This window comes from Cupressus sempervirens, chromosome 3 (assembly GCF_028749045.1).
Source record: "Cupressus sempervirens isolate cs-2001-9-10 chromosome 3, ASM2874904v1, whole genome shotgun sequence".
Classification (NCBI taxonomy): domain Eukaryota; kingdom Viridiplantae; phylum Streptophyta; class Pinopsida; order Cupressales; family Cupressaceae; genus Cupressus; species Cupressus sempervirens.
The window spans coordinates 969,698,579-969,726,030 of NC_143120.1; the positions used below are offsets into that span (position 1 = coordinate 969,698,579).

At 36.5% G+C, this 27,452-nt stretch overlaps 1 pseudogene; it reads right to left on the reverse strand.

Moving 5' to 3' along the window:
* Positions 1-7,526: 7,526 nt before the first annotated feature.
* On the reverse strand, positions 7,527-26,713 carry LOC149569973 (protein translation factor SUI1 homolog pseudogene; annotated as a pseudogene).
* Between the last annotated feature and the right edge of the window lie 739 nt (positions 26,714-27,452).

Sequence of the window (27,452 nt, forward strand, 5' to 3'; positions counted from 1 at the left end):
ATATATCATTGATGAAATTTTTTTGTTCTATATACGGATCCGTATTTAAGATTCGCCCTACAGGATGTCAAGATCATGCTCTGATACCACTATAATGTCCCCTGCTAGATTACTTGATAATTTTGGGACAATGTTCATATAACTCTAATTTTGATGAGTCTGTTTGATACTTATTTGGATTCTATGAACCTTGTTTTCATATATTATTGGGTTTATTATAATATTAATATATTACTCGAATAGCCATACAATTCATATTGGTGTGTTGATTGCTTATATACCAATTCAATGTTCTACTGATTTCTAACACCAATATGATATAATATTTTTCTATCCGGCTTTGTGGTGTCTCTCATAATAATGAATTTTTTTGAGCATTATTTTGATTCCCCTCTTTACTTAGTTAAGAACCCAAATTAATATTCTTCTCTCTTTTTATTTATTTATTTATTCTGGGATCTATAGTGTATGTAGAGTATATCTATTATAAATGTATATGATATCTCCTTGGTAGAATGATTAATTTATCATTTCTCACATGTTGAGGTGTCCATGTGATTTTTACCATACTTTTGAATCTCCTTCCATCATGTATTCTGCGATCATATGCAAAGGAACTGTTTTCTTCTCCATAAAAGGTGATCTCTTGAATGGTCTATAATTTATGTAGAATCCTCCATTTATCATTCTTTTTATTTTGGTATGCCCACAACAATATGTTCCTTATGGAAATTCCCTTCTATGTTGCATGTGTTCCTTACTCTTACTTATGTTGTGTGTGTTCCTTACTATAATGGCCTTTCTTCCTTGGATTTTGGTTTGGATGCTATACTCTTTGATATAGTTTTGATTAAATAAAAATAGGTTTTGAAAGGGCTCGAAACCTTTTATAAAGGACAAGAAAGATACATCAACGAGGATCTTAAAACAACTGTGGAAAACCACCCAACAAAAAAGAGGGACACACCAAAGTTCCTAACAAGAGGGCAAAAAACCCAAGAAGCCACAAACCATCAAGATTTACATTTTGGTTCAATCTTTTGAGAACGTAAAAACATATCAAATGAAGGTTTGGAGGATTTGCCTTTTTTTCCTTTAAATGATGTCCAACCATCCTCCACCTTCCTAGAAGCCTTCTGCCAATCCCCACTAACCCCCAAAACCCCTGCAACAGGAGAAGCACTAGTAATAGTGTTCTAGACAGAGTCAACAACAAAAAAAGGGACATCACCAACATTATGACCCAAAACCGTCAAAGGGACAACAATCAAATCAATAGAGACATCAATAGGTGATGAGTCAAAAACAAAATTTTGATTCAAATCCGTTGTAGGGACAACATTCAAATTATCAAAAACAATAACAGAATCCTCAACCAGAGTGAGATCAATATGAGAAGAGCTCTCCGATCCATCCACCTCTGTGGATATTTTCTGAACCATATAATGATCATCCAAAACCTCCAACCACCAAGAAGGTGATTTCTTTGATCTAACCTTGTTAGAGGAGCATTGTGCAACGAGATGGCTGATCTTATGGCATTTCCTACATCTAAAAGGAATATCCTCATAATTAAGAAGCTGAATCCAAGAACCATTTGGAGAAGCCAACTTCAACATTGCTAGGAGCCCCTTGGAGGTATCCATCTCCACCAAGATGCGAGCATATGTTGTCCTATAGACATTGGAAGAAACTAAATCAACCAATATGAAATCCCCAAGGGCATCCCCTATAGCCTCCAGGATTGAATCTTGCCAAAAGTGAAGGGGAAGATTTGACAACCACACCCAAAGAGGAATCTTATTAAAGGTTTTAGTAGTTGTATTAAATGCTAGATACCAAGGTTTGGCCATCAGGGGAAACCTTTCCTCCCAAGAGAAACCATGACACAAGATGGCATTTCTCTCATCAACATTAGCAAATTTCACAATAAAAAAACCCCTTGCCATAGGGTAAATCTGCACTACATCTGAAATGATTGGTTCCCAATATTTGGAAATCCAAGTATGCAAACCTGAAAGAAAGGGCAAAAAACTCCTGAAACAAAAAATAGCAGCCGTAGAGGAGTAATCCACCACATATGAATGTAGAAGAGTTAAGTTCCAAAGATCTCAACAACAATATCTTGTTCAAGATGAAGCATAAGTGGATTACATACTGAAATAGGCTCAGTTGAATGACTAATAGAAGGTGCAACCGAACAGAGCCCCTTCCGCATACGAGCAAAAATACCTACCTCATAAGTGGCCACATCCGCATAAGAGAGGGCAGATCGATCAAGAGAAACCTCCACAACATGAAAAAATGGAACACCGAGTGTAGGATCAACAACTTGAGCTGCAACAACCGTCATAGCAGGAGGGAAAAGGGCACTAAGGGTGGAAGCCTGAGTAGCATGAGTTGAAGTAGCTAGGACAGTAGCCTTAGCAGAAGCTAAAGTCGTCGCAGAAGCCATCGCGATAGACCCAAAAGCCTGAGTGGGAGAAATCACAAGAGTGGGAGTTTTCATCGCAAAATCTTACGGATCAACAAAAACCATGGTTTTAACTTAACTAGTAACTCAAAGGCTACTCTTTGTTATCGTTAGTATTACTCTCAAAGGCTATTTTAATTTCATTATATGATATCATAGACTAGTTGCAAATTGCAGGTGTCTTCCTCTATCACTAGTATGATAATTTACATCTTCCCTCTTGGTGGTCTCCCATCCTGGGCATGTCTATAGAGATGGAGATGTATTATGTATTGTATTGAGTATCCTCACTAGAGAAGTTGTGTGGTTAGTCTTCTCGGTTTAATCTGAACAACAAGGCAAGTAACATGGACTCCTCAAATGAAATCTTTCTTTGTTATTGGGATCTTAACTTTGGTCTTAAACAAATATGAAGGCACAATGCAATTACATCTTCTCTATCTCTCCAACGATGGTATAATTCTTGGTTTGATGTTTATTTATCCACATATTGGCTCCATCAGAGTATTATGTGATTACGTGTGGTGGCTCACACACAATGTTTGTTTGGTGACCAACGTTGATGTAGATAGCAACCAGTAGACGACAAGATTCTTCCATTGAATATATAAAATCTTCATTGATGCTTTTCCTCCCCTACTTTAGCCATCTTCCTCTCTAATATATGAGTATGAGGTAGAGGTCATGACTATTCATAGGCATATTGGTTTGTTTATATCAAAATGTTTGATTAGTATATATGTATAAGAATCATATGTATAATAATAGATTTTTTATTATCATACATAATATATTTATTTAAGAATTTATGTACATTATTTTATCAATAGAGTTAGTTATATTATACTATTTTCATAGTACTATTATATATCAATTGATATAATATTATGCTATATCAATTTAATAAAAATAATATATTTAATAATATTAAATTATGCTATAATACTTTTATTATTATTTTTATTAATATTATTTATTAAATTCAACCTTATAAATGTGGTATTATTATTATTTATTTAACTTTATCAAATGCAATTATAATTATATTATATTATATTTATTTATTTATTCCTTATATTAACTCTATTATTAAAATTGATCTTAGAAATAGGGACATTAGAACCTTGTGCTCACTCAATCTATTGCTACAAAAAATGACAAGAGAGTTGAGTGGATTATACAAATGTATGCTAATGCCTAAGAGATCTAAATGTTCATCACAATTCATTATGTCCAAGCAAAATTTAGACCATTAATAACATTTGAGTTCTTGAAGCTAAGTTAAATTATTTAAATCTAAATATGTTTGAGACTTAGTTAACTTTTTGACTTTTTGATTTTTAATTTATGATTTTTGTGATTTTGAAATAGGGTGCCTAGTCTTGTTTTACTTCCAACATAAATGTTTTGAGACATTTTGTGAAGGTTAAAGAGGCATTGTTTTAAATGATAATCAATGATAATTTGAACATATGGAGGCATTCTAGTAGAACACAAACACTTGACATTAAAACACTGATACATTAAGCATGATTCAATACATGAAAATGTTTAGGATTTTCTTAGATGATGCATATGATAGCATCGAGTCCATTATTGAGGATTTTAAATAAATAAAAAATGAGACAACAAGATTGTGGAAATTTTTTTTAAAGGAACTTCAGAAAATCATGGTGGAGAGATGAAACAAAATGACAGCCCCTTTAGATCTCCTTGCGTTTGCATTGAGACCTAAGTACTATAGTTAGATGATCCTTAATGAGAGTAGCACTAGAGTTGTCCCATATGGAGATCTTGAAGTTACTTATGGGCATTTTAGGGTGAAATTGCAGTTCAATTTGACTCTTATTCTGATTGAGATTGCTTTGTTTGATTGTCCAGTTTACTCTTATTAATTGTCAATCTGGGATCATAGATTGATGAAAGATACTGTGGTAGTTTGTTGAAGGGATGAAGGTAGAAAATCAAGTTGGGATGATATGCACGGTAGAAAAGATTAAACCTTAAACTATACTTTTAACTAACCTAAGAATATATTTCCATTCCGATCCTTTGAATACCACAAATGAAGTTACAAGTCTAATTTCAAATGAAATCACACATATAAACAAGATCTCACATGAAACCATGAATCTACTTTTAAATGAAATCACACATTCACTCTGATAAATGAAATCTCCAACTGAAGTAATGCAAGTGATATAGGATGCGGTTTGCGACATGAAGATGTACTGTGACTAGAGTTTCAATTTAATAGATGATAATGAAGAGTGGAACACAACAAGAAGTTTGGTTGTACTATGAAGAAAGTTAGAAGGAAAGTGATATGATGAGAAAATGAATGAAGATGGAGTACCTGAGTTTCAACAATGTAAAGATTGTCCCTACAAAACCAATGCCACATCAACAATCTCCGTAAAATGCAAAAATTCAACGAGAGTCAAAGTCATTTGCATATTGATCAGTTAATATTAGTTGATTAACTATCATTAATTTTAACAAAACAGTACATATACATATATGCTCAAATCTAAAAGAAACCATAATTCCATTACTAGAATACCAAGATGTACCGATTATGTTGACCATTTTGATCGAAGCTCCAAAACCTGTCTAAGAACACAAGGGAAAGAATATTTTAGGAGTGCTTTACCACCCTACCATGAATCTGTTAAGCTTCCCCAAAATCTTTCCTGATATGAAAGATACCCAACCTGACATCAAGGAAGACTAACCAAGAAAAACTATAAGCAGTAATGGAATTTGTGCAATACATAACATATCCTCCAAACACTACGAGGTGAGATCATGTCATATTACTGAATACTTCCATTCAATAAGTAACCAAAACTCTTTAAAAAGAAAAAATAACTTTCTCTCAAATAATTAGATAGTTCAAACACCCTCACAATGACCCATAAATTCAATTTAATCATGTCACATTAAGGCTAAATATTGACCATACTATCAAAAATTAGTAACACGATGCATGCTAAGACTAAATTTCATGTGCATTATTTCTAGTTATCTTATACCAAGTAGACAACACCTTTTTATACAAGCATCTCAAACATGACACTTATACGATAAACTGAATTCTTACATTTCATTCTATGTCACTTAAGCTTGTGTTACTTCCAACATATTGTTACAATGCATTTTACTATAATATGAGCAAGCAAGGATATAGATAAAGAAGTTAAGCACTATCTTAATTCACAAGAATATTATCCAAGAATCATTAAAGTATTTTTCAAACTTCAATGCTTTCCATTTAAAAATCCATATATATATATATATATATATATATATATATATATATATATATATATAGACACACACATATACATACATACATACATATATACATATACATACATATACATACAATATATATGTATATATATGTATCTATGTGTGTGTGTGTGTGTAAGAAAATATAAAAACTCATTTTTCCATACTTCCTAACACAAAAAAACAAGGAACTTCACTTTGTACAAATAATCTCTTTCCAACTAACTTGACAAAAATTACAACTCTAGACATTTACTCAGAGTGTACCAACTTTAGATTTTATCTTTATTTTTCTAAGATCAAACACTTAATATTCGTAAATGTGCTATATCTTTCTAGTTGCTATGAGCTCCCTTACTATAACACCAGCAAGTTAGTTATACGGTGCATTAAGCAAGAAGAGATGCAAGAAAAATGAAATTGTTCTAGTGGACCCATTGAGAGCATATTCTTAGGCCAGGCTAAATGAGTGTCGCATAGATAAGTCATGTATAGAGAAGACCCAAAATGTGAATTTGCCTAATGCTCAATAATAGATTGGACATAAAAACAAATGATATGTTTGATAGCACAAGATTACTATTGTGTTGCCCCCAGTTGGGTGGAAAAAGAGTAAGTTTGCAACTATGAATATTTGTATTAGTATGGTTGCGTCTTTAGTTTTGTTGTCAAAAACCCATGAGATCTTCAACAATGACAATGTTCCTAAATGGTTCTCTCCACGAGCATAATGAGTAAGGAAGATTTTGGGTCAAACAAATGGTCAAATCTTAGTAAGGATATAGTTTTCTCAATGAAGAATTATTTTAAATAGCAACAAGGGTTACGATGCCCATTAGCAATGCAAGATATGAGAAAGAGAGGGAGAGTTTGATATAGATTACAACTGCACAATTAAAAGATAACTAGAAGGTACCATGTTGTTTTAATAATGTAGAATGTAACACTTAGTATCGTTTGTTAGCATTCAATTCATATTTAATACCTATTACCATGAAACATCATACGTAGTTTTCATACGTAGTTTAGTGGTGCTCCCTAACGGATTTAATTAGGCATTTAGAATGGATACACAAACTTGAGGAATTTCAAGCTATCCTCAGATATACCAACAAAGTATAACAACACAAAAAAGTCAAGATTTCCACTTCTAAAGGAAGCAACGAGTTTAGAGGTTATTGACCATTCTAATTGATTATAATATAGAGAGTAATTCCACACAATGATTGCAAGCATTTCACCTCTGTTCTGAAAGAAAAATAACAAATAACCAAAACTTGTTCATATTGTTTAAGGCTTGAGCGCAGACATAAACTTCAGGGATTATGAAATAAAAAGGGAACCTGGTATTGTTTGCTGATGTCTAACCTCCTCCTATATGTAATGACTTCCCTGCGATGCTATTCTGTAGTTGTTCTTGCCTTTAATTCAATTGGCTCATAGTTATCGTGTATACTTCAAGCAGAGTGCCACCAATTGGTATTTGAATTGTTTGTTTTCTTTGGGCAGAGAAGGAGAAGACGAAGATGAAGAACACAAGTTAAAGTTCTCCAATGAAGAAATAACATTGAACATGTACGAGCTCTTTCTTATCGCAGTAGACAACACCTCCACAACTCTAGAATGGTCTCTTGCTTATAATTAGTTGTGAAGGAGATGCTGAGAAAAGAGTCGATAGCACCACTTGAAATAGTGCACCAAACTGTGGAGGAGCGTAAGGTGATGGGCATCACCATAACAATGAAACCAACATTGCTTTTCAATCTGAACAGTGTCTGCAACGATCACTCAATAAGAAGTCGGAGACATTCTTCGTTTGATCATCCTGAAGCTGAATAACCTTACCAAGCTCTTTATCCAACACAACAAAGCCATTACAACATAAATCCTTCTTAAAATCCTTAATAATCTTATTATAATTATAGTGGACTCCAAGGCCCTGAACATTGGTTCTGCACTTCCTATCGTTGCGCTGCTGAACACGGACATAGACATCCTCTTCCCTGCTCGAATCTTCAACCGCCGTCTCCTTGAATGGATCAAAAGGACTGAGACCATCAGTAATCAAATGTGATATCAAGTAGTTTTCGAACACTGCTTCTGTCTCCTGACTAAAAATCTCAAACCCACAATCGATCTGCCTCAACCTTGCTTTCTGTAAGTTATGAAAATGGGCCAAAGATAGCCAGAAAAGAGCAACAAGCTTGAAGAATGCGAGTGGGAAAATGGGAAAGATGGAATGCAACCGCTGTGTTTTTTGTTTTTTTTTTTCGGCTTCGGAAACCCCAATTAGTGATGAAGTAAGGAACTTGGAAGATATATTTTTCGCTTTCTTTTTCCCCCTTTCCCCTTTTTTTTGGCAGAATGAATTAAAAAGTGTTAAAGAGTAGTTATTAGTCCCTGCCTATCTTTAGGCAGGGTACTAATGTTTTTTTTAACCCTCTTCTATTAATTGTTTGGAGAACAATTACTATATTTCTAAATTTATTTCTAAAGTTCAACAAACTTTCTATTTTAAAATTAATTTATATTAATTTATTACCTTTTTCTAATTGATCCGTTATATTTTTGGTGGGGTTTATTTTATTTTTTCACTTCAAAAAATACAATATTTTCTAACATGCATTAATGAATTCATTAATTACAACTCTCTTTTCCATATTTGTGACAAGTTCATTATTAATTACAACTTTATCTTTTGCATATTTATCACAAGTTCATTAGATTTATAAAATAATTAAAACTTTATCTTTTGGATATTTGTCACAAGTTCATTAGATTTATTAATTACAACTTTATCTTTTGCATATTTGTCACAAGTTCATTAGATTTATTAAATAATTACAACTTTATCTTTTGGATATTTGTCACAAGTTCATTAGATTTATTAAAAAGTCATGTTTTTATCTTCCACAACAAAAATAATGTCTTATCAATATTAATATCACAATTTTTAGTTTTGAATATAGTATTTAAAAATGTTAATGTATTTTATATTATTTTAAAAATTAGTTTTATATAAATCAATAATTACTAAATTTGATTTTCTATTAAAATATATTATTGCTATTAAGAGTTGTATTGCTTTATATATATATATAAACTTTAGTATATATTAATTAAAAAAAAAAACAATTAATATCCAAATTTAACTTATGTAATAAAATTCTAAAAATCTTAAGTTTCTTAGTTAAAACTCTATTCATTCAAATCTCGCGATTTTACAATGTAGTCGCCACATTATTCTATAAAACTAAAATTTAAAATATTAACTAAAAATCTAAATTAAATTTGCTAAAATTTATAACTTCTCTTTTCAAAATCATAATTTTAACAAATATTACATCCAATTTGTTTCCCTAGAGGCAGGGACTCCAGCTCTCAAAGAGCTCTTGTTATTTGTAACTACCACATACCCCACTCTTCTATCGGCATATACTTAGATATTCACATATTCTTTTATTCTCAACTAACTAGAATTAAATTTGGTTTAATAAGTGCTAGGTGGAAGCATAATCATCCATGCATTTGGGTATGGAAAGAACAAGTTGTGACCAACAATGTGTAAAATGATTAAACTTGAAGTGAAACTAAATGATCGAAATTCAAACAAAATCATAAAACAAGAATTACGTGAACTCTATTTTTCCCACACAAACATTGATATCAAAATTAACTGTTTAACTTCCGCAATTCAGCATTAGAATCATTTTTCACAATTCAGACTTAATCCTAATATTGAAACAAAAACAAAGTAACAATGCACTACTCATTTACACCAAAACAAAACCACACAAATAATAAATAAAAATATTCTTACCAAGATTTCCAAGAGGGAGCCCTTCCTCTAGTGGTGAGTAAGAGAATTGGTTTGGAACTACTACAACTGAATTAGACTCACCAAATTGATGCATTCATAGATAGAGAAAGCAATCTAATAAAGTTAAGGTATGTCCTTACATATTGTTTTACAAATACACACACATATAGGTTCAATAACTATAACTAACATGAAATTGAGTTGTTATGGCTGCAGACCACTATACTAAACTTAGATGAGAGTATGTTCTATTTTGGTTGCACACCATAACATTCAATAGTAAAAGAAACATGACAAAATATTAGCATAAGGTCTTGATCGTAAGCCATAGTTTCAAAATTACATTTATCTTCTTGTAACAACAAACACTTCTGAGCCTGTGACTTGAGATACATTGCTTCTCATGATCCCAAAGGTTGTGTAACTTGCCGAATGATTCCTTTATCACCCCTACTCCTATAGAAAATAATCAAATTATTGCTTAACTAAGTGATTTTGATATACAATGAGGATTTTCTTTACCCTTTTCAAACTTATTAAATATTATTCATTTCTCTCGCAATTAATGACAAAAAAGGCTTTAGAAAGAGGAATAAAATGACAATGAAATGGAATGGAAAGAATATATAAAACATAGTTGCCACTCATCATCTTCCCCACAACTCAAGGATTTTGAATGTCTTCATGCAAGAAGATGAGCTACTAAGAAGATGCACTGTACTCGAATTAAGTTTTCCATGCTATTGTTGTGTGGAAAATCCTTCCAATTGTGATCACAACTGTTGGTTTACTTGTTGGAGCAGAACACTTATTTGACATATTTGTGCATAAGTGGTGCAGGAGCACCTAGGTAGGCTAAGTGTGAAACCTAGGTATTTCTTTATTTTTGGCTTGTAGTGATGCTAGCCACATCACTATTCTAATAATAGGTCCTATGTGGTCCTTAGGTGTGTTTAGGAGACTTGGCAAGACCCAAAGTGACCAAGTTGCTAGAAGTTGCCAACTATTGTCAACTAGGTGACTTAGGTCCGGTAAAGGCTAAAATGGTCTAGAAAGGTTCCAATGGCTTTGAATAGTTTATTTGAAGTCATTTTATGCATATTATATGTATACTTTATTTTTGTGCCAAATTTGGAGGTCTAACTCCATGTAGAACAAAAGTTGCTGAAATGTTGTCATGTTGTCATGACAACATTTTCTTGCAAAAAGCAACTTTTTGGCATTTGTGTGTTTAGAACGTCATAACTGTTTAGAACAGTTATGGAACTAATGGAGGAGCCTTTAAAAATGTGAGGACAGCCATTTTCAGGGGGTTGGACAAGTTGGTTTTGCATTTTGTACGAATTGAGCAAGTATTTTGTTGCCGATTTTATGCATTTGAAGGCATTTTTAATAGAGGGGGATTGAATGGCCTGATTTTCATGTTGGAAAAGTTCTGAAATATTGTTTTTAATCTTTTTGTAGTGTTTGTTTGATCATTTTAATTCGTTTGCATTAGTGTAGAAAAATCTTTTTGTTCTTGGCAAGTTGCTGATCTAAACAGGGCTGCACTTAGAAAATGGGATCTTAGGGCCACTTCCCACCATTGGAAACCTCTGGTATTTTGGGATTTGGAACTAGGATCCATGTACATTATGTATCAAGAAGGAGGGCCCTTGAAAGCATCAGCAAGCATTTTTAAGGTGATGCCCTAGGCAAGCCAAATGCAACTTGGCTAGGAATCACAGTTGGAAAATGAGTTATGGAGAGGATTGAGTGTACAAATACCTTAATCTGGCTGCACAGTGAGTAATGAGAAGGTATAACCTTGCTCCAGTCCAAAGGAGAGGTCTTGGAAAGGTGTCTAAGGCGGTTTTCCATCACAACAACGATAAAGCACTTGAAATCCTCATTTTTGGCCTAAAACTGTACTTTCATTGTACGGAAAGTTTGGAGGCTAGAAAATTACAGAATCTTGAAGTACTCTAAAAAGGGTATCCAAAAATATAATTTTTTTGTAGGGTTGTTAAGAAGTTTTTCAAGAAATCTTGTTTCCAGCTATTTAGGAGGGCTAATTCCTAGTAGCCTTTTTGGAGCAATTTGGTGTATCTTCCCTAGTAGATTGAATGCGCCTATGAAATCAGCATTGTTTAGGGTCATGGATGTTAGAAGGAGTCTAAAAAAAACCCTAGATGAAGAACTGGTACCCTTGGAGCTATAGATGGACTTGAGGGTTAATAGCGGACTGGAGCCGGCTAGTAAGAAATTTGATGTTACTTTGTTGGTGTACCCCCAACTGAAGGATTAGGATCTCTTGAGCAAGGTCCTAGTAATTATAGGGTGTGAAGAAGCCCTAGTGGGTCTAGTGAATGACCTAAGGTAGCCCTGAGAGAGAGCTTGGGGTTGGGAAGCAAGGTTGGGGTGTTACATCAGAGTGGTATCAGAGCAAGTTAAAGATTTGGGAAAGGTAGTTAATGTTGGAAGCCGCTGAAGAATCAGTAGGAGAATCCATGATGGTGACAAATGTGGAGTTAGCTAAAGAAGTTGATGAGCAAAGGCAAAGAAATCAGCTTCTTGAAGAAGCACTAGAAGAGGTGAAGCAAAAACTAGATGCAGTTGTAGAGGCAGCCAAGAAAAGAGATGAAGAAGAAGATGGGAATGGTAAAAAGGTAGCAGAGGAAGATATTGTACTTGAACCTGATCCTATCTTGCAAGAAGAGCCCTTCTTAAAGGCAATCAAAGCCTTAGGAGGTAAAGCTTTGGAAGGAGTGCCACTTTTCAGTGGTAAGATGGATATTGATGCAGTTATGGATTGGTTAGAGGGTATGGAGAACCACTTTGAGTGTGAGGGTATCTCAGAGGCACAGAAGGTTAAGGTTGCTAAGTCAAGGCTTAGAGGCTCAGCCTTAACATGGTGGAAGTATGTACAGGATGAAAGAGTCAGCATGGGCAAGAATCCAATTGCAAATTGGAGTGCTATGGCAAACAAAATCAAGGAGAACTTCCTACCTGAAGACTTTGAGATCCAACTCCATAAAAAGAGGCAAGGACTGAAGCAAAAAGATCTTGATGTGACCTCCTACACTGAAGAATTTCAGAGGTTGTGTTTGAGATCCAAGAAGCAAGAAGAGGAGTCACTCAAGGTGGCAAGGTATCTTGGTGGCTTGAAGTGGAACATTCAAGAGGAGCTTAGCTTATGGGCCCCTACCACTATCCAAAGATGTCATCAGCTAGCTTTGAAGGTAGAAGAAAAGAACAAGAGGAAAGGAGATTCTAACTTCAAAGATAGAGGCAAAGGCAGAAATTAGAAAAATCAAAGAGGAGGCTACCAAGGCAAAGGTAGTGATCAAAAGAGCCAAAGTGAAAGCAAACCCATGGAGAAAACTATTGAACACTCTTCAAGAGGTGGTTATAATAGAGGGAGAGGCAATCAAGGAGGATCAAGTAGGGGTAGAGGAGGTAGGAGCAACTCTTACTTTGCAACAATGAAGTGTTACAATTGTGGTCAACTAGGCCATCCTGCCTATAGGTGCCCGGACAAACCCTCTTCCTCAAGCCAAGATAAAAGGCTAGCATATGCACAAGAAGATAATAGAAGTTGCAAGGATGTTGACATAGACCATATTGAGTCTAAAAAAGGTGAGAATCTCATGTTTAGGAGGGTGCTGATCAAGCAACCAGCTTCTAATGAGCCTAGACATAGAAGGGCATTGTTTAGGATCAAGTGCAAGATCCTAGGAAAAGTATGCAAGGTGGTGGTTGATTCTGGATCAACTGATAATGTAATATCAGAGGAGGCTGTTACAAAGCTCAAACTGAAGAAGATACCTCATGACAACCCTTACAAAGTCACATGGCTTAACAAAGGGCAAAGCATCCTAGTGAATGAACAAGCATGGGTGGACTTCTCAATTGCAGGATATAAAGACCGCTTATTATGTGATATTTTGCCAATGGATGCTTGTCATCTTTTGCTAGGGAGACCTTGGCAATTTGATAGGGAAGTGGTCTATGATGGCAAGGAAAATACCATAACATTTAAGAAAGGAAGCAAGACCTTCAAAATTCAGTCATTGTTAGAAGGGGATGAACCACAGTCCAAGGTGCCTAATGTGCTGCTATGTGGAGAGAAAGAGTTTATTAGAGACCTCAAGCATGAGGAGAGCCAAGGATTTGCAGTCATACTAAAGGCTGCAAGTGAAGAAAAGCCAGTCCAAGAACCTTTACCAGCAGAGGTACAAGAGTTTCTTGTAAAGTATAAGGAGATTGTTAGTGATGGTACACCAGCTACCCTACCACCAAGAAGAGTTATCAGCCATCAAATTGACTTTGTTCCAGGTGCCTCACTACCTAATAAGGCAGCCTACAAGTTAACCCCAGATCAGAACCTTGAAGTGGCAAGACAAGTCCAAGAGTTGATGGACCAAGGTTTGATCCAAAAGAGCATAAGCCCTTGTGTAGTCCCGGTGGTTTTGGCATCCAAGAAGGGAGGAAAATGGAGGTTGTGTACTGACTCAAGGGCCATTAACCGCATTACAATCAGGGATAGGTTTCCTATTCCAAGAATTGAAGACCTTATGGATTGTCTAGGAGGTGCTATGTATTTCACTAAGCTGGACTTGAAAAGTGGGTATCACCAAATTAGAATAAAGGAGGGAGATGAATGGAAGACAGCATTTAAGACTACTGATGGTCTTTATGAATGGCTTGTGATGCCATTTGGTCTTTCCAATGCCCCTAGCACCTTTATGAGGCTCATGAATGAAGTGCTCAAAGACTTCACAGGCAGATTTGTGGTGGTGTATTTGGATGATATCCTCATCTACAGCAAGACCAAAGAGGAACATGTCAAGCATGTAGAAGCGGTTTTGAAGAGGCTTCATGAGGAGAAGCTATCTATCAACCTTGAGAAGTGTGACTTCTTCAAGCAAGAGTTGGTGTATCTAGGCTTTGTGGTGTCTAAAGGAACTTTGAAGATGGACAAGGAGAAAGTTGCTGCTATCCTAAGTTGGCCTACACCTACCACATCTAGTGAGGTAAGAAGTTTCCACGGTTTGTCTCAATTTTATAGGAAGTTCATTAGGAACTTTAGTGGTATTTGTGCGCCATTTCTTGATACCATAAAGGGGGGAGTCAAGTCCAAGTTTAGGTGGACTTTAGAGGCTGAAAAGTCATTTGATATGTTAAAAAAACAAGTAGCTACTCAACCCATCCTAAAATTGCCTAGCTTTGAAAAGTTGTTCACCTTAGAATGTGATGCAAGTGGCCTAGCAGTGGGTGGGGTGTTGAGTCAAGAAGGTAGACCAGTAGCCTTCTATAGTGAAAAGATAAATGAGGCCAAGAAGAAATACTCATCCTATGATCTAGAATTGTATGCCTTAGTCCAATGTCTTAGGAAGTGGAGACACTATTTGTTGCCAAAAGAATTTGTTGTGTTTACAGATAATCAAGCTCTTAGCTACATCAACACACAGGAGAAGTTGAGCAACAGGCACTTGAAGTGGATGGAATATTTGCAGGCCTTCACCTTTACAATCAAGCATAAGAAAGGACAAATGAACAAGTTTGCTGATGCATTAAGTAGAAGGGTTTTAACAGTCCAAGAGATTCAGCTCCATAGCATTGGAGTGGAGAGTTTTCAGAATCTTTACAAGAATGATGAGGACTTTGCTGAAGCCTATAAGGTATGCATGGATTTTGGAAACCACTTTCATAGCAGATTTTCAGAATACACTTTGCAAAATGGGTTTCTATTTAAGGGTCACCAGTTGCGTGTACCAAGAGGTTCCATGAGAGAGAACCTAATACAAGAGAAGCATAATGGCAGCTTGAGTGGGCATTTTGGTATCAGCAAGACAATAGAAATAGTGCAAAGGTTCTATTATTGGCCTAAATTGGTCAAAGATGTAACCAAGTATGTGGAGCAATGTATGGTGTGTATGAAGGCAAAAGGAGGAATGAGCAATGTAGGTCTTTACCAGCCCTTACCAATTCCTAGCAGACCATGGGATTGTGTAAGTATGGATTTCATTGTTGGTTTGCCTAAAACTAAGCAAGGGTATGATAGCATTTATGTTGTTGTTGATAGATTCAGTAGAATGGGACATTTCATTCCATGTAAGACAACTAATGATGCAAGTCATATAGCTCATTTGTTTTTCAAAGAGGTTGTAAGGATTCATGGACTTCCATTAAGCATTGTGTCGGATCGAGATGTGAAATTCATGAGTCACTTTTGGAAGACTTTATGGAAGAAGCTTGGCACTAACATGTCTTTTGGTTCAGCTTACCATCCTCAAACTGATGGTCAAACTGAGGTGGTTAATAGAACTTTAGGTAACCTTCTTAGGTGCCTAACTAAGGAGTATGGTCAGACTTGGGATGTTATCATCTCACAAGCAGAATATGCCTACAATGATAGCAAGAATAGGACTACCGGAAAGAGTCCTTTTGAAATTGTTTATGGCATGCACCCAAGAGGTGTGTGTGAACTAAGGTGTCTTGGAAACATGGATCAGATTAGTGGTCAAGCTGAAGACTTTGTACAAACCATGAAGGAGATTCAGGAGCAAGTCAAGAAGACTATTCAAGACAACACTCTAAAACTCAAAGCCAAGGTGGATGAAAAGAAGAAGGATGTTCAGTTTGCTGTTGGGGACTATGTGATGGTCCATTTGAACAAAGCAAGGCTTCAAAAAGGCATTCCTACTAAGTTACAGATGAAGAGGGTAGGGCCTTGCAAAATATTGGCTAAATATGGAGCAAATGCCTATAAGGTAGATTTACCTTCCGATTTGGGCATATCCCCTATTTTTAATGTGCAAGACTTGGTGGCATACAAAGGTGACCCATCTCAGCTCAGTCCCGATGTTCATGAAGATCTTGAACTTGCTTCAACACCTACAAACAACAAGTTGGAGGTAGAAAAGGTGTTAGATTCAAGGGTAAAGAAGACTACAAGGCACAAGGTTTACATGGAACACCTCATCAAATGGAAGGAGAAACTGGTTTCAGAGGCTACATGGGTTGCTGAGACAGAGTTCAAGAAGGTTGGCATACCTCTAGATTTGTTGCAAACTGATCCACCTTGAGTTCTTTGTTGGAGGGGGGAGTATGGTGCAGGAGCACCTAGGTAGGCTAAGTGTGAAACCTAGGTATTTCTTTATTTTTGGCTTGTAGTGATGCTAGCCACATCACTATTCTAATAATAGGTCCTATGTGGTCCTTAGGTGTGTTTAGGAGACTTGGCAAGACCCAAAGTGACCAAGTTGCTAGAAGTTGCCGACTATTGTCAACTAGGTGACTTAGGTCCGGTAAAGGCTAAAATGGTCTAAAAAGGTTCCAATGGCTTTGAATAGTTTATTTGAAGTCATTTTATGCATATTATATGTATACTTTGTTTTTGTGCCAAATTTGGAGGTCTAACTCCATGTAGAACAAAAGTTGCTGAAATGTTGTCATGTTGTCATGACAACATTTTCTTGCAAAAAGCAACTTTTTGGCATTTGTGTGTTTAGAACGTCCTAACTGTTTAGAACAGTTATGGAACTAATGGAGGAGCCTTTAAAAATGTGAGGACAACCATTTTCAGGGGGTTGGACAAGTTGGTTTTGCATTTTGTACGAATTGAGCAAGTATTTTGTTGTGATGTGAATATCAGGATTTAACTGTGTGATTTTTGAGTCAAACTCGATGACCCATGTTTCATGAGTAGTGATTCAACATGAATCCATCTCTCATGATAATAAATGGAACACTTAGCACTCATTGGATCTAGGTGATGCTCACAGGGGTGAAGCACCGGGACTTCCCGGGAGGTCACCCATCCCAGTACTACTCCAGCCTGAGCGCGCTTAACTACGGAGTTTCCTCCACAGTTAAACCCAAAGCTTGCAACCCCATTTGCAAAACCTTCACCAAGTGTTGTGCCTTATGAACCATTCATTAGAAAGCCCCTTAAGCTCATCAATTGATAAGTAGGAGATGATTTCCACAGCTAGTCAAATTGTGATGTGAATATCAGGATTTAACTGTGTGATTTTTGAGTCAAACTCGATGACCCATGTTTCATGAGTAGTGATTCAACATGAATCCATCTCTCATGATAATAAATGGAACACTTAGCACTCATTGGATCTAGGTGATGCTCACAGGGGTGAAGCACCGGGACTTCCCGGGAGGTCACCCATCCCAGTACTACTCCAGCCTGAGCGCGCTTAACTACGGAGTTTCCTCCACAGTTAAACCCAAAGCTTTACCCCTGTGAGCATCACCTAGATCCAATGAGTGCTAAGTGTTCCATTTATTATCATGAGAGATGGATTCATGTTGAATCACTACTCATGAAACATGGGTCATCGAGTTTGACTCAAAAATCACACAGTTAAATCCTGATATTCACATCACAATTTGACTAGCTGTGGAAATCATCTCCTACTTATCAATTGATGAGCTTAAGGGGCTTTCTAATGAATGGTTCATAAGGCACAACACTTGGTGAAGGTTTTGCAAATGGGGTTGCAAGCTTTGGGTTTAACTGTGGAGGAAACTCCGTAGTTAAGCGCGCTCAGGCTGGAGTAGTACTGGGATGGGTGACCTCCCGGGAAGTCCCGGTGCTTCACCCCTGTGAGCATCACCTAGATCCAATGAGTGCTAAGTGTTCCATTTATTATCATGAGAGATGGATTCATGTTGAATCACTACTCATGAAACATGGGTCATCGAGTTTGACTCAAAAATCACACAGTTAAATCCTGATATTCACATCACAATTTGACTAGCTGTGGAAATCATCTCCTACTTATCAATTGATGAGCTTAAGGGGCTTTCTAATGAATGGTTCATAAGGCACAACACTTGGTGAAGGTTTTGCAAATGGGGTTGCAAGCTTTGGGTTTAACTGTGGAGGAAACTCCGTAGTTAAGCGCGCTCAGGCTGGAGTAGTACTGGGATGGGTGACCTCCCGGGAAGTCCCGGTGCTTCACCCCTGTGAGCATCACCTAGATCCAATGAGTGCTAAGTGTTCCATTTATTATCATGAGAGATGGATTCATGTTGAATCACTACTCATGAAACATGGGTCATCGAGTTTGACTCAAAAATCACACAGTTAAATCCTGATATTCACATCACAATTTGACTAGCTGTGGAAATCATCTCCTACTTATCAATTGATGAGCTTAAGGGGTTTTCTAATGAATGGTTCATAAGGCACAACACTTGGTGAAGGTTTTGCAAATGGGGTTGCAAGCTTTGGGTTTAACTGTGGAGGAAACTCCGTAGTTAAGCGCGCTCAGGCTGGAGTAGTACTGGGATGGGTGACCTCCCGGGAAGTCCCGGTGCTTCACCCCTGTGAGCATCACCTAGATCCAATGAGTGCTAAGTGTTCCATTTATTATCATGAGAGATGGATTCATGTTGAATCACTACTCATGAAACATGGGTCATCGAGTTTGACTCAAAAATCACACAGTTAAATCCTGATATTCACATCACAATTTGACTAGCTGTGGAAATCATCTCCTACTTATCAATTGATGAGCTTAAGGGGCTTTCTAATGAATGGTTCATAAGGCACAACACTTGGTGAAGGTTTTGCAAATGGGGTTGCAAGCTTTGGGTTTAACTGTGGAGGAAACTCCGTAGTTAAGCGCGCTCAGGCTGGAGTAGTACTGGGATGGGTGACCTCCCGGGAAGTCCCGGTGCTTCACCCCTGTGAGCATCACCTAGATCCAATGAGTGCTAAGTGTTCCATTTATTATCATGAGAGATGGATTCATGTTGAATCACTACTCATGAAACATGGGTCATCGAGTTTGACTCAAAAATCACACAGTTAAATCCTGATATTCACATCACAATTTGACTAGCTGTGGAAATCATCTCCTACTTATCAATTGATGAGCTTAAGGGGCTTTCTAATGAATGGTTCATAAGGCACAACACTTGGTGAAGGTTTTGCAAATGGGGTTGCAAGCTTTGGGTTTAACTGTGGAGGAAACTCCGTAGTTAAGCGCGCTCAGGCTGGAGTAGTACTGGGATGGGTGACCTCCCGGGAAGTCCCGGTGCTTCACCCCTGTGAGCATCACCTAGATCCAATGAGTGCTAAGTGTTCCATTTATTATCATGAGAGATGGATTCATGTTGAATCACTACTCATGAAACATGGGTCATCGAGTTTGACTCAAAAATCACACAGTTAAATCCTGATATTCACATCACAATTTGACTAGCTGTGGAAATCATCTCCTACTTATCAATTGATGAGCTTAAGGGGCTTTCTAATGAATGGTTCATAAGGCACAACACTTGGTGAAGGTTTTGCAAATGGGGTTGCAAGCTTTGGGTTTAACTGTGGAGGAAACTCCGTAGTTAAGCGCGCTCAGGCTGGAGTAGTACTGGGATGGGTGACCTCCCGGGAAGTCCCGGTGCTTCACCCCTGTGAGCATCACCTAGATCCAATGAGTGCTAAGTGTTCCATTTATTATCATGAGAGATGGATTCATGTTGAATCACTACTCATGAAACATGGGTCATCGAGTTTGACTCAAAAATCACACAGTTAAATCCTGATATTCACATCACAATTTGACTAGCTGTGGAAATCATCTCCTACTTATCAATTGATGAGCTTAAGGGGCTTTCTAATGAATGGTTCATAAGGCACAACACTTGGTGAAGGTTTTGCAAATGGGGTTGCAAGCTTTGGGTTTAACTGTGGAGGAAACTCCGTAGTTAAGCGCGCTCAGGCTGGAGTAGTACTGGGATGGGTGACCTCCCGGGAAGTCCCGGTGCTTCACCCCTGTGAGCATCACCTAGATCCAATGAGTGCTAAGTGTTCCATTTATTATCATGAGAGATGGATTCATGTTGAATCACTACTCATGAAACATGGGTCATCGAGTTTGACTCAAAAATCACACAGTTAAATCCTGATATTCACATCACAATTTGACTAGCTGTGGAAATCATCTCCTACTTATCAATTGATGAGCTTAAGGGGCTTTCTAATGAATGGTTCATAAGGCACAACACTTGGTGAAGGTTTTGCAAATGGGGTTGCAAGCTTTGGGTTTAACTGTGGAGGAAACTCCGTAGTTAAGCGCGCTCAGGCTGGAGTAGTACTGGGATGGGTGACCTCCCGGGAAGTCCCGGTGCTTCACCCCTGTGAGCATCACCTAGATCCAATGAGTGCTAAGTGTTCCATTTATTATCATGAGAGATGGATTCATGTTGAATCACTACTCATGAAACATGGGTCATCGAGTTTGACTCAAAAATCACACAGTTAAATCCTGATATTCACATCACAATTTGACTAGCTGTGGAAATCATCTCCTACTTATCAATTGATGAGCTTAAGGGGCTTTCTAATGAATGGTTCATAAGGCACAACACTTGGTGAAGGTTTTGCAAATGGGGTTGCAAGCTTTGGGTTTAACTGTGGAGGAAACTCCGTAGTTAAGCGCGCTCAGGCTGGAGTAGTACTGGGATGGGTGACCTCCCGGGAAGTCCCGGTGCTTCACCCCTGTGAGCATCACCTAGATCCAATGAGTGCTAAGTGTTCCATTTATTATCATGAGAGATGGATTCATGTTGAATCACTACTCATGAAACATGGGTCATCGAGTTTGACTCAAAAATCACACAGTTAAATCCTGATATTCACATCACAATTTGACTAGCTGTGGAAATCATCTCCTACTTATCAAGTATTTTGTTGCCGGTTTTATGCATTTGAAGGCATTTTTAATAGAGGAGGATTGAATGGCCTGATTTTCGTGTTGGAAAAGTTCTAAAATATTGTTTTAAATCTTTTTGTAGTGTTGGTTTGATCATTTTAATTCATTTGCATTAGTGTAGAAAAATCTTTTTGTTCTTGGCAAGTTGCTGATCTGAACAGGGCTGCACTTAGAAAATGGGATCTTAGGGCCACTTCCCACCATTGGAAACCTCTGTTATTTTGGGATTTGGAACTAGGATCCATGTACATTATGTATCAAGAAGGAGGGCCCTTGAAAGCATCAGCAATCATTTTTAAGGTGATGCCCTAGGCAAGCCAAATGCAACTTGGCTAGGAATCACAGTTGGAAAATGAGTTATGGAGAGGATTGAGTGTACAAATACCTTAATCCAGCTGCACAGTGAGTAATGAGAAGGTATAACCTTGCTCCAGTCCAAAGGAGAGGTCTTGGAAAGGTGTCTAAGGTGGTTTTCCATCACAACAGCGATAAAGCACTTGAAATCCTCATTTTTGGCCTAAAATTGTACTTTCATTGTACGAAAAGTTTGGAGGCTATAAAATTATAGAATCTTGAAGTACTCTAAAAAGGGTATCCGAAAATATAATTTTTTTGTAGGGTTGTTAAGAAGTTTTTCAAGAAATCTTGTTTCCAGCTATTTAGGAGGGCTAATTCCTAGTAGCCTTTTTGGAGCAATTTGGTGTATCTTCCCTAGTAGATTGAATGCGACTATGAAATCAGCATTGTTTAGGGTCATGGATGTTAGAAGGAGTCTAAAAAAAACCCTAGATGAAGAACTGGTACCCTTGGAGCTATAGATGGACTTGAGGGTTAATAGTGGACTGGAGCCGGCTAGTAAGAAATTTGATGTTACTTTGTTGGTGTACCCCCAATTGAAGGATTAGGATCTCTTGAGCAAGGTCCTAGTAATTATAGGGTGTGAAGAAGCCCTAGTGGGTCTAGTGAATGACCTAAGGTAGCCCTGAGAGAGAGCTTGGGGTTTGGAAGCAAGGTTGGGGTGTTACATCAATAAGGAAAAAGGAGTGGATCACTGTGAAACGATGACGTGACATGAAGTTTTAGTGACTTTTGGAACAACTTCCATTACAAAAAGGAGCGACTTCAGAGACCTCATCATCAGTGGCGTGAACAATGTGAGATTTAGATGTAACCATTTCCTAAGGAGTTGCAATGTTTGCCTGTGGTTAGTAGGGAAATTTGGAAGTTCCTCATTCCAAAGAATTTCTTCTATAGAGCCATTCTTATCAGGATAACACTTTCTTTTGTTTGTACAAGAGGAACTCTTATATTTTCTTTGTAGACCTCCTCAATTTTCTCCATCAGTGATTTGTTTTTCCAAATATTTTCTACTTCTGTCTCATTCCTTGTTTCATTATTCCCCATTTCTACATCTGAAATATGCTTCAATCCAATATCATCTCCTACTTCAATGTTATTACCTAGCCCCTGTTCATCATCTTTTCTTGTTTTAGTTACTATTATTTCCACTTTTAGTTCATTACCTTGCTTAGGTTCATTACTCATTAATGGGTCACTAAGTTCTTTCTCTTCATGAGATAGAGTAGTTTCTTGTGGTTTCTTCTTGTTTGTTGTTTCTTATGCCATCTTTGTTGACTCCTTAATTCTCTAAGAAACCTATCATTCTTCCTATTAAATTTTTTGGTTGCTACCACCTCTATATCAGGCATGGCATTAGCTATTGCAACCAACTCATCCAAGCAAGAAGATGTGCATTTACCATGTCGAGTAATCTTAGGGTGTGGATTAGAAGTGTTGAGATATCAATTCTTGGCCTTTTTGAACTTCTGGCAACTAGGCTTTAGTGAGCATTTTCTTTTTGAAAGACATCTTGGTTGGTGTAAAGTGGATTTTAGCTTCCTAGGGTTTTTGGTAGTAGGTAAGGGTTTTACACATTTCTTTGTAGGAGGTTATGTAACTGGTGATTCATCTCTTTCTAGGGAGGTAGAGGTTTCTTCATATTTTTCATTTAGGGTTACAAAATGATCTCATTCTAGGGCAGATTGAGCATATTGAAGGCCATGCATAACAATTAATTTAATTAATCCATAGTGAGCAAGAGAGTTTTCATGCCCTTTATAGTATTGCTTACTTGCAAGTAGTATGAAATATTAACAAAGACAAAATTTCACAAATGTAGCATAAGGCGAAACCGATGAGAACATACATACTTATACTAACCTTCACAAGTGACATAGAAGATTAAAAATTTGGCAACTTCCATCCATGGTGGTGGCAAAGACTTACTATCCACTTCTTGCCCTTGAACAATTTTTATAGGTTCTCCCCATTGAAGAAATTTTATGTGATGGTACTTTAGGTCTGTGACCTTTGAAGATGCAAATGGAAAGAAGTCATCACCAATATGGGGAAGACCAATCACCACAACTATTGTCTGTACTGTGCTCAGAAAAATTAATCCCCTTAAAGTGATATGACTGTTGTGAAACCCTTTAGCAAACTCTGTAACAATACCCTCATCATACCCACACATGCATTCATAATAACATGTCCAAGAGGCCTTATAGAATTTTTCATATGCCTCCTCCTTGGCTAGAAGCTTCTGCATAAAGGTGGGCTCATGTCTCACATGTTTTCCATGGTGATAGGGACCCAATTCACATAAGTCACAATACATGTGATAAGAAAGACAAAAAACATAGAGAAAGAAGGAAATAGTAAGATGGATTCAAATAGGGTTTCAAGGATAAATGACAAACCAAAAATACACATGGTGTCATCCCCAAAATATTAGGGCAAAAACACATGATTATTTTTAATTATAAAAGAAAGTTAATTAATCTACTATGTTAAAATAGTCACCTAAAAAGGTAATGAGAAGGTTAGAAAAGAATTTTAGTTGTGATTCAACATGATACAAAGTCGACATCTTAGTTAGAGAGTGACGTCATAATTTAGGCAAGGCATTAGGTTCCTTGGTGCTTGGGTCATAGATGAATTGATATGCTCGACTAATTACCTAAGTCACATTCGATTTTGACATGATTCAATAGATTCATTTTACAAGTTAAAACTAAAGGTGTGTTGAAATGCATACGTAGGTTTCCCTAGCAATACTTTGACACTTTGTCCCGGTTTATAACTAATCATGTAGGATTAAATCATTATATTTAAACATTTGTTATTTAATCATTTTTGACATCTATTTGTATTACATTAAACCCTATACCGCTACCACTAATAAAATGTGACCCTTCAATACATTATTAATCTACCACTTTCATTTAAAAAATAAATAATTACAATATTTAAAACTAAAGTAAACATTTACAACTTAATTAAATAAATTTAAATAACTAAAACAAAACAAAAATAGTTAAATCTACAACCAAAACTAATCTTAAACATATCTAAACATTAATATGAAACAAAAATAATATTACTTTTCCTGAACACCTAACCAATTTAATACTTACATGACATAAACATATATTAACTAAATTAAATTAAACTAAAATATTACTAATCAAATTTAATTTAAACTACAATTAATTAAATTTCAGCTAAACTGATTTATCTAATTCCTACTCACCTTAATATTAAAAATAATAATATTAACTTATATTACTACAAACTAATCTAACTAACAACTAACTCTACCTAACTAACCCTACCCCTACCACCTAACATTACTCAACCCCTAACTCCCTAAGCCACTTGGCAAGTGGCTTTTGCCTTCCCTAGGTCCACGAGCCCTTCCCAAGAGTGCTGCCCAAGGAGGATGTGCACCTTCAAGTCTTTCTACACATGCGTGGAAAGTCAATTTCCTACACAAGGAAAGGTGGGTGATTTGGTTTTTTTTTTTTTAATAACACCAAAACTTTATTGACAAAATTTATTACAACACCTCTCCTTCACCCCCAAACCCCTAGGTCAACTTGCCAATCATGTCTCACATGGGGAGTGAGGTGCACTATTTCCAATGTGGGAAATAGAAGGTTTGCAATGGAGGATGGGAGCCAATAGGGTATGTCATAGAGGTATGTGCAGAGGTAAGTGCATCGAATGTTTTTGATTTCTCATTAATTGTAGTGATGACTATGGATTGTGAAAACCATGTTGTCCAATGCTAAGGGTGCGTACTCCTCTTGGGGAAAGGAGTATTGCCAAGTGGGTGGATGATGTCACCCTACCTTCATCTGCCTAATCACATGGAGGGAAATAATTTTGAAAAGTTATGTAGCAAAGTTTATTAGGTGAGGGATAGGATAAGGTATAGATATATATTTTTAATTATTTATCTATTTTATTTATTTCTATTTCTATTTTTATTGCAATTTATATTTACAAGTCTATTATTTGAGTTTGGACAAGGATTCAAAAGGGGATCTTTTAAAGAATATTCTTTGTTCCAAAAGATGATTAAAAACTCTCTCATACAAAATCCAAAGAGCTTGTGCTCCAAAATAGATGATTTTTTTAAGGTCTATTTTTTTTTCTCATACAATTTTAACATGGCATATATTACTAATATATATATTTTTTCATTTTCTAGGATGAATTATAGCATAAATTTTTGATTTTATATTTATGCATTTGAGTAGGAGTATTTTTTTTCAATAGATACTAAAATGCAAAATGAAGTAACATCCATATAAATCAATTTTCTTCCAACATCTAATCATAATCCAATTGCATAACTTCATGTACTGTCATTGTATCTAATCACAATTGATCATATGCATATAAAATGAATTATAAAGAATATCATAAGAAATAAATTACTCTTTTTTTTCAACATATGTGGGCTAGCCACTTCATATTTATTTTATTTAAAAACCTAATTCAAAGATTCAATCGAGAAAGAATCAGAGAAGAAAACCCTATATCATTGTCGTTACAAAAATAAGGTTAACAATGAATTTTACACTAGGATAATTATCCCGAGGAGAAGTCTCCATAACATTTGAATCAAGAACACCAAAACTCTAAATCTAGTTTGGCTCCATATCAAGGTATCAATGATGCAATCTACAAATTTACATCAAGGTAACCATGGAAAATTGAAACTAACCAGGTGAAAATCAGATTCAACACATCGACACATTCAAGCAACTAATCCCATCCTAGGTTTGCACAACAGGTTCCTTATCAAACCAAGAGTAGGGAGAAGGTGAATTTTTTCAGGGTAGGAGATGCCAATCACAACACCAAAATACATGCCTCTTCTGAGGCTAATAATCACAAGAACTTCCGTTCTTTCACTCCTTATCTCCCCAAACACAAAATGATTTGTATTGACAAGTAGGGGCCCATAACACCCTACTTTCTCCCTCTCCTCATCATGAGGAGAGACTCTGCACTAACCCAGAGTCCAATTGAGGCCCTCCTCGCATACATGGCCATTTCTACCCTATCTGAGGGTGACTAATGCCAACACAACCCTTATAGTTTTTCCCACAAAACAAAATGAAAAACATGGAAGGAAAAACAAATAAGAACCCACAATAACCCATCCCTCACATGTTTCATTACACATACAAAATACACAAACATGCAATAGGTCTGCTTAAGAAAGTAATAAATAAAACACAACATAAAGAAAAAGACCACGAAAGGATTCCTACCTTCATAAATGGTTATGGCAAATGAAATTTCTAAGAGCTAATCCTTATTCCTCCTTCAATCCTAGCTTTACTCTCTGTAAATGTAGAGAATGGGTCAACACCCTTCAACCCTCAAATTTGCAACTAAAAAGGCTTCTAAACTCACCCACCTAAAATTACAATAGCTCCAAACTTGACTAAGGCATTCTAGGGTCTTCCAACTTGATCCTACCATTAAGACAACCTTTTTGGTGGAGTGTAAACTTGGAAAACTCATGGAGAAGTTCATTTTTCACACTAAAGGGAAAATGAGATATTTAGGTCATAGAAGTCAATAGAAGGATCTAGAAGGGTGGAAAATGTCCCCAGCCCATACACATACCCCCTAGGCACTTGGTTTGCATTAATTTAGGCCTCTAGGATCATTTTAGGACCTATTAATTTGACTTGAAATATTTGAAATTTCTAAAAACCCTATGAATGCAACTTACCACTAAACCCTAATTAGGATAATTAATCTAGGTTACCAACTAATTAGT